Raw genomic sequence first — 15,198 nt, 5'->3', positions numbered from 1 at the left:
GCGTGTATATCACACGCATATACATGTACATCGCTCACTGTATTTACCTTTACTGAGTAATTATTTATTCTTTAATTGGCATTTAGAAGCTGGTATTGTGATTTAATTATTGTGATAATTTAATTACGATAAAAGGAACGTGTTTCAATTTCAGAAAATATACTTAATCACAGATTTGTCAAAGTATGCATGTGATATATACCGTCTTCATGGACAACTGGAATGTAGATTCGTTTTCTAAAAGAAGCCGATCGAAACTGTCCGTAAATTCATAAAGAAAATGATACAGAAAATTAGAAAGTTGCAATACAAACCGCTTTCTAGTACCAAGTTCACTGATATTTTTAATTAATTCATTACAAATTGTAACAGAAAATGAAATAACAAGAAATAAAAATTATAAGTTTTACCTCCTTTCACGATGTAGTTTTATATGTTTTATACGAGTTTAGCGATGTCTGTTAAGTAGATGCACGTTTTATACGATCAAGCTTGGATTACATATTCCTAAAATGTATGTGTACTTTTGTTTATAAGTCTCTACGTGGGATTTTTTTGGTGGCGTGTTTTTTATACGTTTTTGCTTAATCTATTTTAGTTGTATGTTTGATTATGCTATCTTTGGTTTTAACAGCGCACTCAGCAATATCCTTCTTGTATGTCAACGGTCCTCGAATAATCGACTCCGCACGGGACATCAAGAGCAGCGATCTTCGAAGTTCGGATACGATGACATGTGTCAATCAAGTGATTGAACCCGACCCCGGTATTTGCCTCTTACGACAAGCATGGGTTGCTGAAGACCAATACGCCTTTATCACGCAACCCGCTACCATGGACCTGACAGTAGTGGGGTTGGGTTGATAGGTTACGACGAGAGCATTACATATAATTTAGATCTGTTTGAAGTTAAGCTTCAATGCTGACAGCTTTGAAGCTGACACACTTTTCCTCAGTCAACTGAAATCAACAGTCAACAAAACGAATGTAGAATGGAACATCTTCACCATGTCGGTAAAGATGGAGATAGGGGCATAAGTATTAAAGTGCTAAATCGGTTGAATTCACCTCAAATCGGTTTGTAAGAAATCGGTTTGTGGAGTTTTATGTAGATCATATGCAAAAGGACTTGATTTATCCTAACGAAAATAGTGATCAAAATGTAAAAGTTAATAACGAAGGGAGACAACTCTTCCATACATATGGTCGCAACGTTGATTTATCACCGTCATTGTTCGCTAAGTTATAACGGCAGGGGAACAAAAGGGAAAATTACAAATGTGTAACAGGTTAAACTTAGGTAATGTACAATGCATAATCATCCTTTATATCAGGAGTCTTAGAATGGCATGAATATGGACACCGTACTTCCATGCATATACGTCGTCATATATATGCAGTTCAAGAACTGTTTTGTTCTATTCTATGTTGTATTAACAGATTACATTTGTTTTTACTTTGTAAATTATAATTAATAAAAAATCAAAATATATATCAAAATCTCATTTATGAAAATATTTTCGAAAACACAAGTAATCATTGCTCACTTCGATCCTGAAATATCTCACTCTGGCTTATAAATGTATTTGTATCCACTTTCAACAGTTACCTCCCTTTAGTTGAAAACGGGTTTTTCAATCTGGTTCACACAAACTGGTTCATCACACCATGTTTGTACTACAGTGATTTTTTTCTTACCGCATGTATTACAGGAAAACCAAACATTGTCTGTTAAAACGTTATACTTTACACAGAAAATAAACATGGAGTGTGTTTGTTCTCTTCCATTACCTTGTCTACAGCTTGTAATCACACTGCGGATAGTTTGACGTTTGTGGCCAATGTAAATATTAAACATGTTAAAACAAACTTATACTATCTGGTCTGTGTCAGAAAGATTACTGTAACCAGTACGTCAGGGTCGTTTTTCCGACGTTAAGTGAGGTAGAAGGATGTAGTGTGTTTAAAAAGTCAAGTGTAAAGTATGCTCTCGTGCATCAATACTATTTCAAGGTTCTGGAAATGTCATATTTGTTACTTAAATTAGTAAGAGTAGTCAATGTAAGAATGCTCTCTAAACATGATTCACCCTAAGCGATACTCCTTCTAGTTTCAAGAGGTAGGGTAGTGAGAGGGTGGTAGTGGTCGTACGTGGTGGTGGCGGCGGTGGCGCTGATGCACACGTGCTTGTGTGTTTAAGGGAAATGTATACATGTATGTTATCAAAATCGACTCTGCCATGTCTGGGTTTATTATTTTATGTCTGTTAAGTATATGGCGATATAATCCAAATATTCATCTCCGAATAAATATTCCCCAAAATACTCCATGAAATAATTACTATATCTGTTACACTCTGTTATTTTAATTCGGTTCTCATAACATACCGACCCGTGTAGATCCGGGTTAGGATTAATCTTCAGTAACCCATGCTTGTCGTAAGAGGCGACCAAGGGGATTGGGTGGTCAGGCTTGCTGACCTGGTTGACACATGTCATCGTATTCCAGGTACGTAGATCGATGTTCATGCTGTTGATCACTGGTTTGTCTGGTCCAGACTCGATTATTTACAGAACGCCGCCATATAGCTGGAATATTGCTGAGTGCGGCGTAAAACAATATGGGTGGGTATTGCAGAGAATTTTCATATTGCGATATATTGCGATGCGAAAGCTTATATTGCGATATGTATTGCAATATATTGCAAGAAGGTTTTTTTTTAACAATAAACTACTAATGATCAAGTTAACGCTTTATTTATAAAGCAAAAAACACAACAAAATCACTATGCTTCATTAAGCTTTAATAAAAACTTTTAATCATGACAAAATAAGAATATAGATAATATTTAAATGTAATTTTCACCACGATCATTCCCACCACCATTACCACAATTGCCACAATCATCAAGGTTTCCGAGTGTTACGAAGTTTTCCGAATATAAGTCAAAATACCGGTTTTCTATCAGCGTATCGCAATACGTATCGTTTTCATGTCTGAACCGGTTAATACCGGTAAACCGGTATAAACAACAACCCAACCAACCAAATCGTAACATACCCTACCTAAGTAGAGGCACCCAAATTATCTACAGAATTCTCGTAAACTTTAGGCAATGTGATTGATTTGCTACAGTGGCTAATACGCTGTATGTGAACTGCTTATAGTCTGAGAATATTTATATGTCGTTCTATAGTTTAGATACATTGTTCCGTCGTTAATCACTCAGCTAGCCTTATTTATTGTACACATAGGTAAATCCGCCTGCAAGCTCTGTTTGTTTCAGGACGAGTTGGTTATGCGCTGAATAGACAGAATCGCTCGCTTCACTCTCACGGTCTTCACTCGTGTTTTGCTATATCAGCTCTCGGGGATACTCTACCTGAATGCTAAAGTACGAATTCTTGAGGCCAGGGGTTATCTGTAAGAAGTATCTGACGCCTCAATCATCTAAAAAATAAATCCCTACTTTGTCGGCTTTATGAGCTCTAAATTGTTAATAAAAAAAGGCTAAACACTTTGCTGAGTTTGACAAATGCTTACAATTATTAGCCGGTTGCGATTAAAATTAATACAATTAAACTCGTTCTGGGCTTGTGAGATGAATCGCTTTGCCCTGCGTATGTGTATCATGATGGAAGGTGTTTGCCTGTAGCTGTTGGGAGGATTACATGAATCAACGTCGAAATTATGTTTTTGTCATTTCGCGAGTTTGATATCGATTGTCATTGTGTTATCAGTTTCTTCATACCCAGGCTTTGTTTGGAGAGTCCTTAGGAGCAGCTACGATCAATAGCAGTTAATCTGGGTAATAATTTGCTGAAGTATTGCTTCATGGTTAGTGTGCCATCTTCGAGTGGGATAATGCTTGGTCAAATACAAATGTTGGGAGCGAGAGACAGGCATAGATAGAGGGAGAGAAAGAGAGAGAGAGAGATAGAGGTGAGGCACACACAGAGAGAGAGATAGGGACAGAGAGAGGTAAAGAGGGAGAGGGGGCCACAGAGGCACAGCAGAGAGTGAAAGAGGGACACAGAGGCACAGAGAGAGAGAGAAAGACAGGGACATAGAGAGAGAGAGGCACAGAGGCACAGAGAGACAGAGAGACAGAGAGAGAGAGAGAGAGAGAGAGATGTTTATCACCAGTGACATCATATGGGGACTGTATTGAGGTATATACAAACATGCATTGTACATAATCTTACGAAGAGAAGGGACGCGAGATACTTGAATAGAGAGTATTATCTTTTAAGCAAAGGTTTAGAGTACTCTTGAGATGTCACGCTAGTTGCGTTTCGTTGGGGGAAAAGCATGAAGTATCCAGGCCCTTGATTCTTACCACTTTGCTGAAATAATTTCATGTTCACTGTCGACAGTGACCACGCGTATTTCATCATTTAAATGACAGTGCATGTTACAGAGGCTGATCATTCTCACAGATTTATCTATAAAACTAATCTGTGAGCACCCAATCTGCATAACTCTCACATGTTCTCGAGCTGATAGCAACTGTATTCTGCAAACTCACGATCACATCATGGCGTCATAGCATCGTTATCATACACATGACAATACTTACAAATGACAGGTAAAATTTTGCCAAGTCACAGTTATCATGAATACGCTACTACGATTGTGACATCTACGAACTTTGACCAGACTACGATCCAATTATATCCTCTTGCGTGACCTTAATCTCAACCCGTGACCTTACAGAAGTAGATACAATGATGCCGAACATTGTTAGGGCAGGTGAGAACTCAGATAACTCGAAACGTTTGATGATTATTGATTATGATCAATTATCAGTTCTAGGGAGTTGGGGAACAGTGTCTAGGTAGGTAGATAACGTGTTTGTATTGTCTTGGCTGTGGATGTAGGGCAGCAGTGATGCAATGCTGGCCATGATGATGATGTTCGTTATCGCTGACCCTTTGTCCAGACACTGTAAACGCGGTATGAGTGATTGTATTATTGAAGCGTTCCCATGATATCGTACAGCGTCTAGCGTGTCCATCGATGTGTTGTCTTGAGGCTGGTTGTTGTGACCATGGTCTCCATGTGCTATTATTAATCTTCAGTATGTATTGTTTGTTGTTTCCTTTATAAAGACCGCGTGACTGCTTAACAACGCCATTTCTGTTACTTCACAACGTCACGCGAGACGTTAGGAAAAGGTCTCGAAGCTGCACACGTAGCATAGTGCTGAGAAACCCAAAACTGGGTATATGTCGTATATGTTCTCTCATACCTATACCCACATCACCAAACGCGGCTCTTCGTGCAATGGGTCATTGTTCAGTGAAGCTATATTCATGTTTTGTTATTAACACGTATAAGACTGACTGATTGTATATTTCATAGTAAGGTGGTCAGGGGCTGTTGGGTAGTCTAGTGGTCATAGCTTTCGCTCCTGACGCCAAAGCTCCGAGTTCGAATCCCATCAAAGGACTTATGTGTGAATTCCACTGCCGTGATATATTTGAAATGTTGCTAAAACGGTGCAAACAATATTCACTCACTCACGAGTTGAGTGATCTAGTTCTTATGAAAGAACTGCCAAGTTTCCAACCCCAAGACAGACAAATGCCGGAGATGCCGAGGTCCAAGGACCACAGTCACCGGCCGGGTCCTGAAGCCCCCATGAAGCCAACGCATAATTGGAAATTCCCTTCTCTGGAAAGTAACTGAACACGATGTATTCAGACCTATTTGTTAGAGATTTGATATTTTTAATAGAAGCTTGAGTCTTAAGCCAAATGAGAGTTTGCAGGTATAGAGCTGATTTAGGTCGTAAAGGCATTTTCTCAAGATCGATCACTATGGTAAACGTGTCCCTAACTAAGGGACAGGTGATATATACTCATGGAAACGAATAAGGGAACACATGAAAGTACACGTGTTCCTTTATTTATTTCCGGAATTTCACACAGTGCAACACCTACCTTGTGAAGAAACCTCGAAAAGAATGAAGGAACGCTTTTACTTTCATGTGTTTCCTTATTCATTTTCAAGAGTATATTTATTAGAAGGGCTTAATTGATTTCGAGTTAACGAGTCGTCATATGTATCCCTGACGAGAGTCACAGGTATCCTTGGATGCGTCTCAAAAACTTCATCATGCTTATTTAAAACACACTCATGTATATTTACTGTGTACTGTGATTCATTAAACACTTAATCTCGAAGTCAGAAGAATGTTTGAACAATTTAGTTCCAGTGAGTCGATTTAGAAAGATAGTGAGAGGATGTAGTTTTACGGCACATACAGACATATATCACTGAGGCTACAGTCACTGATATACAGTCGGTATATTCCCCGATCCGCGAAGGAAGTTTGCTCTTGGTTTTTATGCAGCATGTAATATAAGATGTCATGTCAGAGCTTATGTGTCCCCGTCTATCTCAATTTGCACATCTATCCCCGAGTTATAATCCCCTAGAACTATAACAGATCAAGGGGCGGCGAGGTAACCTAATGGCTAAAGCGTTCGCTCGTCACGTCGAAAAACCGGGTTCGATTCCCCACATAAAGCACATATCTGGTGTCCCCCGCCGTGATATCGCTGGAATATTGCTAAAAGCGGCGTGAAACTAAACTCACTTACTCACTCATAACAGATGCCAGCTTTGACCCAAATTATGATAAATATTCATATCCAGAGGGTCACGTATCATTTAGATAAAGACGTTATAAATGAAGATCTGAATTGTTCCCTCTTCGGGAACCAAATTGTTTTCTAAACCGATTTACCTTTTGCTACACACGATTAATGATAAAGACCTTGTTAAATGAAGACCTAACTCGATGTACCGGTAGTAATGGCCGGTAGTTAGGGGAGCTGGGAGTCTGCGTGCGTTCGTATATCACGATACGTTGTTGTACATCCATTATTGGTGTTTGCCTGGGACTCAAAGCCTACTAAAGACATCGTTAATGGCACCGTAGAAAGAACTCATTAAACCCCACTCCACCAAATCTACGCCCGGTTATAGCAAATCGATACAAAGACAAATCACTGAATGGTTTTTAGTTTGCAGGCTATTTTGATGGCGTAGATAACGGGGAGATCGATCAGAGCTTCCTTCAGCTTAAAAAGTTGGATGAGTACCGTCATTTCCGGAAACGGATTTTTAAAACATCTCTTTTCTTCTTGCACCCCAGAATTACACTGTGTATACAGTTTGTATGTAGATAATTGTATTTTAAGATATAATATCAATTAATTCGCAAGATTTTTGTTGTTAGCAGACTTATCAGGGCAAATACCGTTAAGATATCTAAACATAAGGTTTAGTAGCCAAGAAGGGGAACCAATCCTGGGCGCATTTTACAGCCTACATTAAATCCATGCGTAAATGATGTAGGGGACCTGCATCTTTGATGTAGTTTTGATATTGCAAAAAGCGGCATAAAACCATATTCACCCACTTGTAATCGACACTGAGTAGTATCATGGTAATTGGGAATAATAATGTGTTACATTTGGGCTTCTTTGCTACACAAAATGTATCCTCAAACATTATGACCCCTGTCAATGGATCAGTGTGTACGCCTGTTGCTACACACGATTAATGATAAAGACCTTGTGCTGCCTGTGAGAAGTTTGAAGGTTAACAGTCATCTCATCCTACCGGGTACCCATTCACTGCTGGGTGAACCGAGGCGATTTTGAACAAGCTGCCTGTGAGAAGTTTGAAGGTTAACAGTCATCTCATCCTACCGGGTACCCATTCACTGCTGGGTGAACCGAGGCGATTTGAACAATGTCATTTGCCTAAGCTGATATACCACATATGGTACATATGCTTCGTTTGGGATCAGGACCGAAGGTCTAGAAACTCTCAGGAGTCAGGAGCCAACACGGTCACCCATCCAAAGACTCTGCGCTTCACACAACCACAGCAAATGTAAATGTTTATGACCGTACGAGGATACACTGAACCTGAGCAGTATAATAGAGTGTTATTATTTTCATTATTTACCATTGAAACTGTATTATCAAAGATACAATATAGGTGTCATATTAAAAATAATATTTTGTGTTCATATTAAAAACTATTTAGAACGCGATATACATGTGCTTCCTTATAGCAAGGGATACTGTACGGGGGCCACTTGCACAAAGCGATCTTCGCTCTACGACCATCTTCTGTCTATCTTACAGCATGAGAGTTACAATCATTGTAAATTAAGAGCGCTTTACGCGTAAGAGTGAGTGAGTGAGTTTAGTTTTACGCCGGTTTTAGCAATATTCCAGCAATATCACAGTGGGGGACACCAGAAATGGGCTTCACACATTGTACTCATGTGGGGAATCGAACCCGGGTCTTCGGCGTGAGGAGCGAACGCTTTAACCACAAGGCTACCCCACCACACGTGCGAAACTTAACTAAGGGTTCCTTCCACTAGAAGCTGACACGTCGTGATTTAACTGAAACAGTTTTCAAAGTGACGAATGGTGTCCTCCGCCTCATACTCACTACACTCAGTGTAAAACGTAAATCTTACCCCCATGCGTTACATGCTATATTTCACAGTATTAATGTTGTTTACCAGGCATCAAAATATCTACACGGAGATAGATATAAGCTGTCGTACAACACAAACAGTATGGCAGTACTGAGTCAATCGAACAAGCGTCTGATCACGCTATACAGTCTTTATACAAACAATCGATGTCAGTTTAAAGTCCACGTAGAGGCCTGGAGCACATAAATGCGTATCTGCCACTCGAGTTTGACAGAAACACATAAAGCATGGCCATCTAGTCGTAGTCCTCTCCTTCCAGGGAATTTACAATCTATCAGTAGGTCGGTAAAGTTGGTTAGGGTTTGTAAACATATTTTTACGGTAATGGACATCAATGAGTTGTGGCTTCGAGGGCCACGGTCCCTTTTCATAATACCAATTATATCATAAGCACGTGTTTAAGAATCATTATGATGATGATGATTATGGTGATGGTGATGATGATGATGATGAAGATGATGATGATGATGGTGGTGGTGGTGGTGGTGGTGGTGATGATGATGATAAAAGGTGTTCACGAATAGGCGAGACTATCTTTTCTCATCAATGATACTTGTCACAAACACATGCCAAGGCAAGTCAATCATTACCTCGAAACGCACGGGGGCGTAATTCAAAATAGGCAACTACATCCTAACACATGCCAACATTGCATCCATTACATAATTAGCACTAAGGGCATCGTAAGTCATGATTTCAAATTTTAACCCTTGTAATCAAAGTAAGTGAATGTACGAATGTGTACAAACTGAATGAGCGAGGATGGGGATAAAGGATGTCTCTTGTATATGGTATGTCTCATGGTATAACAATGTATGTTATTTGTACAGGACGCTTGATTCGATTTTGTTACCCTGTTCCTAGAGCACTATATCCAATCCTAAAATGACACCACCAATTGTGAAGGACTCATCCAATTCACTCGGGGACACACATAAAATGCACCCACATGCGTACCCACCCACGAACCCACCCCACGCACCCATGAACCCACGCACCCACGAACCCACGCACTCACGAACCCACGCACGCGCGCACCCACGAACCCACCAACCAACCCATGCACCCACGCACGTGCACCCACGCACGCACCCACGCACCACGCACACCCATCTCATCACTCCCCGACACTTTCTGACATGGTGGCCACCTTCATACCCAAATACATGTACGTCCCTTAGTTATAGTAACACGGATTCGAATCTCAGAGTCCAGATTGTGGTCTTAAAATTGGTCTGTCAGCGCCTAGTGAGGTCATCACATCCCCTCGTACATTTCTCGTTTAACTTCGGTTTCTCTAGATGTCACTACGGCATCGATCCGAGTGCATTGAAACTGTATTATCAAAGATACAATATAGGTGTCATATTAAAAATAATATTTTGTGTTCATATTAAAAACTATTTAGAACGCGATATACATGTGCTTCCTTATAGCAAGGGATACTGTACGGGGGCCATTTGCACAAAGCGATCTTCGCTCTACGACCATCTTCTGTCTATCTTACAGCATGAGAGTTACAATCATTGTAAATTAAGAGCGCTTTACGCGTAAGAGTGAGTGAGTGAGTTTAGTTTTACGCCGGTTTTAGCAATATTCCAGCAATATCACAGTGGGGGACACCAGAAATGGGCTTCACACATTGTACTCATGTGGGGAATCGAACCCGGGTCTTCGGCGTGAGGAGCGAACGCTTTAACCACAAGGCTACCCCACCACACGTGCGAAACTTAACTAAGGGTTCCTTCCACTAGAAGCTGACACGTCGTGATTTAACTGAAACAGTTTTCAAAGCGGTGAATGGTGTCCTCCGCCTCATACTCACTACACTCAGTGTAAAACGTAAATCTTACCCTCATGCGTTACATGCTATATTTCACAGTAATGTTGTTTACCAGGCATCAAAATATCTACACGGAGATAGATATAAGCTGTCGTACAACACAAACAGTATGGCAGTACTGAGTCAATCGAACAAGCGTCTGATCACGCTATACAGTCTTTATACAAACAATCGATGTCAGTTTAAAGTCCACGTAGAGGCCTGGAGCACATAAATGCGTATCTGCCACTCGAGTTTGACAGAAACACATAAAGCATGGCCATCTAGTCGTAGTCCTCTCCTTCCGGGGAATTTACAATCTATCAGTAGGTCGGTAAAGTTGGTTATGGGCTTGTAAACATATTTTTACGGTAATGGACATCAATGAGTTGTGGCTTCGAGGGCCACGGTCCCTTTTTCATAATACTAATTATATCATAAGCACGTGTTTAAGAATCATTATGATGATGATGATTATGGTGATGGTGATGATGATGATGATGATGATGATGATGATGGTGGTGGTGGTGGTGATGATGATGATAAAAGGTGTTCACGAATAGGCGAGACTATCTTTTCTCATCAATGATACTTGTCACAAACACATGCCAAGGCAAGTCAATCATTACCTCGAAACGCACGGGGACGTAATTCAAAATAGGCAACTACATCCTAACACATGCCAACATTGCATCCATTACATAATTAGCACTAAGGGCATCGTAAGTCATGATTTCAAATTTTAACCCTTGTAATCAAAGTAAGTGAATGTACGAATGTGTACAAACTGAATGAGCGAGGATGGGGATAAAGGATGTCTCTTGTATATGGTATGTCTCATGGTATAACAATGTATGTTATTTGTACAGGACGCTTGATTCGATTTTGTTACCCTGTTCCTAGAGCACACGATCCAATCCTAAAATGACACCACCAGTTGTGAAGGACTCATCCAATTCACTCGGGGGACACACATAAAATGCACCCACATACGTACCCACGCACGCACCCACGAACCCATGAACCCACGAACCCACGCACCCATGAACCCACGCACCCACGAACCCACGCACGCGCGCACTCACGAACCCACGAACCCTCGCAGGCGCGCACCCACGAACCCACCAACCCACCAACCCATGCACCCACGCACGTGCACACCCACGAAACCACGCACCCACGCACCCACGCACCACGCACCCACCCACGCACCCACGCACCCACGCACCCACGCACCCACGCACCCACGAACCCACGGACCCACGCACCCACGCACCCATCTCATCACTCCCCGATACTTTCTGACATGGTGGCCACCTTACCCAAATACGTCCCTTAGTTATAGCAACACGGATTCGAATCTCAGAGCCCCGATTGTGGTCTTAAAATTGGTCTGTCAGCGCCTAGTGAGGTCATCACACCCCCTCGTACATTTCTCGTTTAACATCGGTTTCTCTAGATGTCACTACGGCATCGATCCGAGTGGCTATAGCTAATATAATGTTAAGAAAATCTATATGGCAGTCTCATCTTTAACCAATTAACTTTAAATGCAGTGTATTCCATAGGACTTGAAAAAGGATTCCAAATGGTAAACGAAAAACGTTAGTGTTCTAGAGGGGTTGCCATGCCGATTATCAAAACCGGTAACATTGTTGCCTTCTGTGAGCACCATACTCGCGCCCCTTGGTTTCGATCAGCATCAAACTAAAGCTTACCGAACACATCATGGTCGAACTGATCAAAGCCGCGTACTAAATCAGCCACTCTCAATTTCCCTTCCTTTGCATGGGTTTGCAGCAAGAATATGAATCGGGTGGTTAAAATGGCTGAACATTTCAAAAGCGTCTACTGAAAAACATCTTTTAGACGTCTCTGACGTCATACAATGGTATTTCATTGTCCTCACACTATCAGTCACAGGTATTCCCCTACCATAAAGATTTCTAACCCTGATAAAATAAAAGATGATCCGCAGACTCTAAAATACACGTCGCCATTCACATACACCTACAGAACCACTTACTGTCCCTCCTAAGATTCCTGTCAAAGAGGCTTACATCTCATTTCCACTTTCAAAATATTGCTAAGCCTCATATCCATTAATCTTGTCGCAAGCATTACAGAGCAGCGTTGGATTACCAGGCAACATATTACGAAAAAACTCTGTGGAGAAATACAGCTAATGTGACGAGGATGAAAGGTGGTGCTTGTTTATGCCTTAGTTCCAGACTCCGGGTTGCGTTGCGTTAAGTAGGTCTCTCGGCAGCACCAACGGCTCGTGTGACGATGCTGCACTCTGTAGATCGTCTAGAGTGCAATACTGCTGCGTGTAAATTGCATAACCTTTACAGTATAACGCTCCTCGCTGGCGATCTAATAAAAATCCACCTCAGATGAGGCCCGTTTGAATATAATGGTTTCCGGAATCGGCAGTAAATAACACGTTGTACTGGTCTCATTGACTCCCCCGGCAGGCGGAGGGATCTTATCAGCGTTCTAGGCTGAATGGTGCCTTTGTTGTTTGTTTTTCTAAATAATTATTAAAAAAAAGAACATTCACATAAATCATGTGTTGATTTAAGAGTGAGTTGGATTTCATGCCCATTGAACACGATTCAGCCATATCAAGATATGTCAGATTAAAGTTGTAGTGAAATGGGTTGAGAATGAGATTCGAACCAGGCATTCAGCGGATCCTGCCGCGCGTGGGAAATGCAAGTTGTTGTACCTTGAATTTTTTAGTCACACATGCCCCTCTTCCCACCCCCACCCCCTTTAAAATAGGTTTGTTTGCGTAAAAGTTTTTAAAAATAAAAATTAAAACAGACTGCTCATAAATATTGCTCTTATATATCAAAATGACTGAGCTACTAGGCCCAATAAATATATACTGTTATGCCAATTTGATACCCTTGGTGACATAACCGGTTACATCCTGTATCTTAAATCGAAAATAGTCCTTTGAAAATAATCACCTTTGAACTGACCTATAAAGTTTGGGATTAAAGTCATATACTGTGTGACATATCCATGGAAACAGAGATGTACCTGTCTGCTGTTGTACAATACAACCTTAGGCGCTAACACTACCTTAAGTCTATGTTAAGGTATGGGAGTTACGGTCATCCTAGCGCTAAGATCGCTTTGTACAACGGCACCCGATGCCAAATTCAATTAAAACAGGTTAAACATACAAGTAACCTAGTTCTATGTTTAACGGCTGTTTCAATCTTGCCACATAAAACCCAACATGGTTCCCATAGTGTCATCATATATAACGTCCATGTGTCCAGTAAATGTCCAGATGTGGTCACCCACATTTGTCACCCTACATCCGAACAATGCGTGCTTGACATGACCACCGACTGGGGATTGCTTAAAGCAGATATATTTGTCCTGTATAAACTACCATAACTGTGTACAGCATTGTTTATCCCCCAATTAATCTGCCCCATCTGCAACGTTAACATGTGATATATTGATGCCGTTAATTTTGGAAAATGTTACACCTGCAAAAACATAATCATGAAGACACAGGTAGCTTCAGACAGAACATAAAGATGGATGGATACATACATACATACATACATACATACATACATACATACATACATACATACATACATACATACATACATACATACACATACATACATACATACATACATACATACATACATACATACATACATACAGACATACATACATACATACATACATACATACATACATACATACATACATACATACATACATACATACATACATACATACACATACATACATACATACATACATACATACATACATACATACATACATACATACATACATACATACATACAGACAGACATACATACAGACAGACAGACAGACAGACACATACATACAGACAGACAGACAGACAGACAGACAGACAGACATACAAGACAGACAGACAGACAGACATACAGACATCATGCGTGTGCGTGCCTGCATACATACATAAGCACATACATTCATTTTAACCTGGTTAAATCTAGATATTTGTGCTGGTAAAATTCATTTATGTAGACAAGATCTTTCGCTGCTCAACGGCTTTTCAGGTGTAATAAATACTAGTACTACGACTACCAGGTAATTGTACTGTCTCCTTGAAGACAAACAGGGAAATTCGTACTGTGTCATTGTTTCGTGGATTTCTGTATATAGATATGTACTACTGAAACTGATATATCGGCTAAGCTCCATGCCTCTTCATAGTCATCTGTGCGCAGGTATAACTATTTAATATAAATTCAAGGTTGTAAAATGTAAAGAAGTGATATGTGTTACAGAGTGTTGAATAATTCACGTCTTGAATTATATACCTGTATTATACTATGTACATATAGGACTGGAAAAGGCTTGTATAATATAGGTAATCAGCATAACTTTTAGAAATCGTTATAAAATTTGGCAGATGTGGTCATATGGATAATAATTTCACACTATGAGGCTGAAATGATTTAAGAGGTTTTCAGGTTGCCTTTTTTGTGTGAAGTCGTTGACCTGAGCGGAATCTCCCAGGACCTGTATAGGTAAAGTCAGTACACACGTATGGTAAAGCACTTAATTTTCGATGTTTCCATTCTCGCCGATTTTAGCATAAAGATTGCTTGTTGTTACAGACTGAATATTTGTTCGGCTACAGTCTGAAAAGTCTTTGTAGCTCCACCAGCGTGTCCAGAGAACGGTATAATCTCGTTTAAATCCTGAGGCAAAACTATTTCTTCCTGTAGATTTATGAACAATTTACCTTAAATCTTATAACAATCTATCACCACCAGTAGTTCAATTGATTTGACCTAGGTTGAAAATA

The sequence above is a fragment of the Haliotis rubra genome, unplaced genomic scaffold, assembly GCF_003918875.1.
Source record: "Haliotis rubra isolate DU_JTF1 unplaced genomic scaffold, ASM391887v1 Scf32, whole genome shotgun sequence".
NCBI classification, from domain to species: Eukaryota; Metazoa; Mollusca; class Gastropoda; order Lepetellida; family Haliotidae; genus Haliotis; species Haliotis rubra.
Note: the sequence above shows the minus strand (reverse complement) of the source record.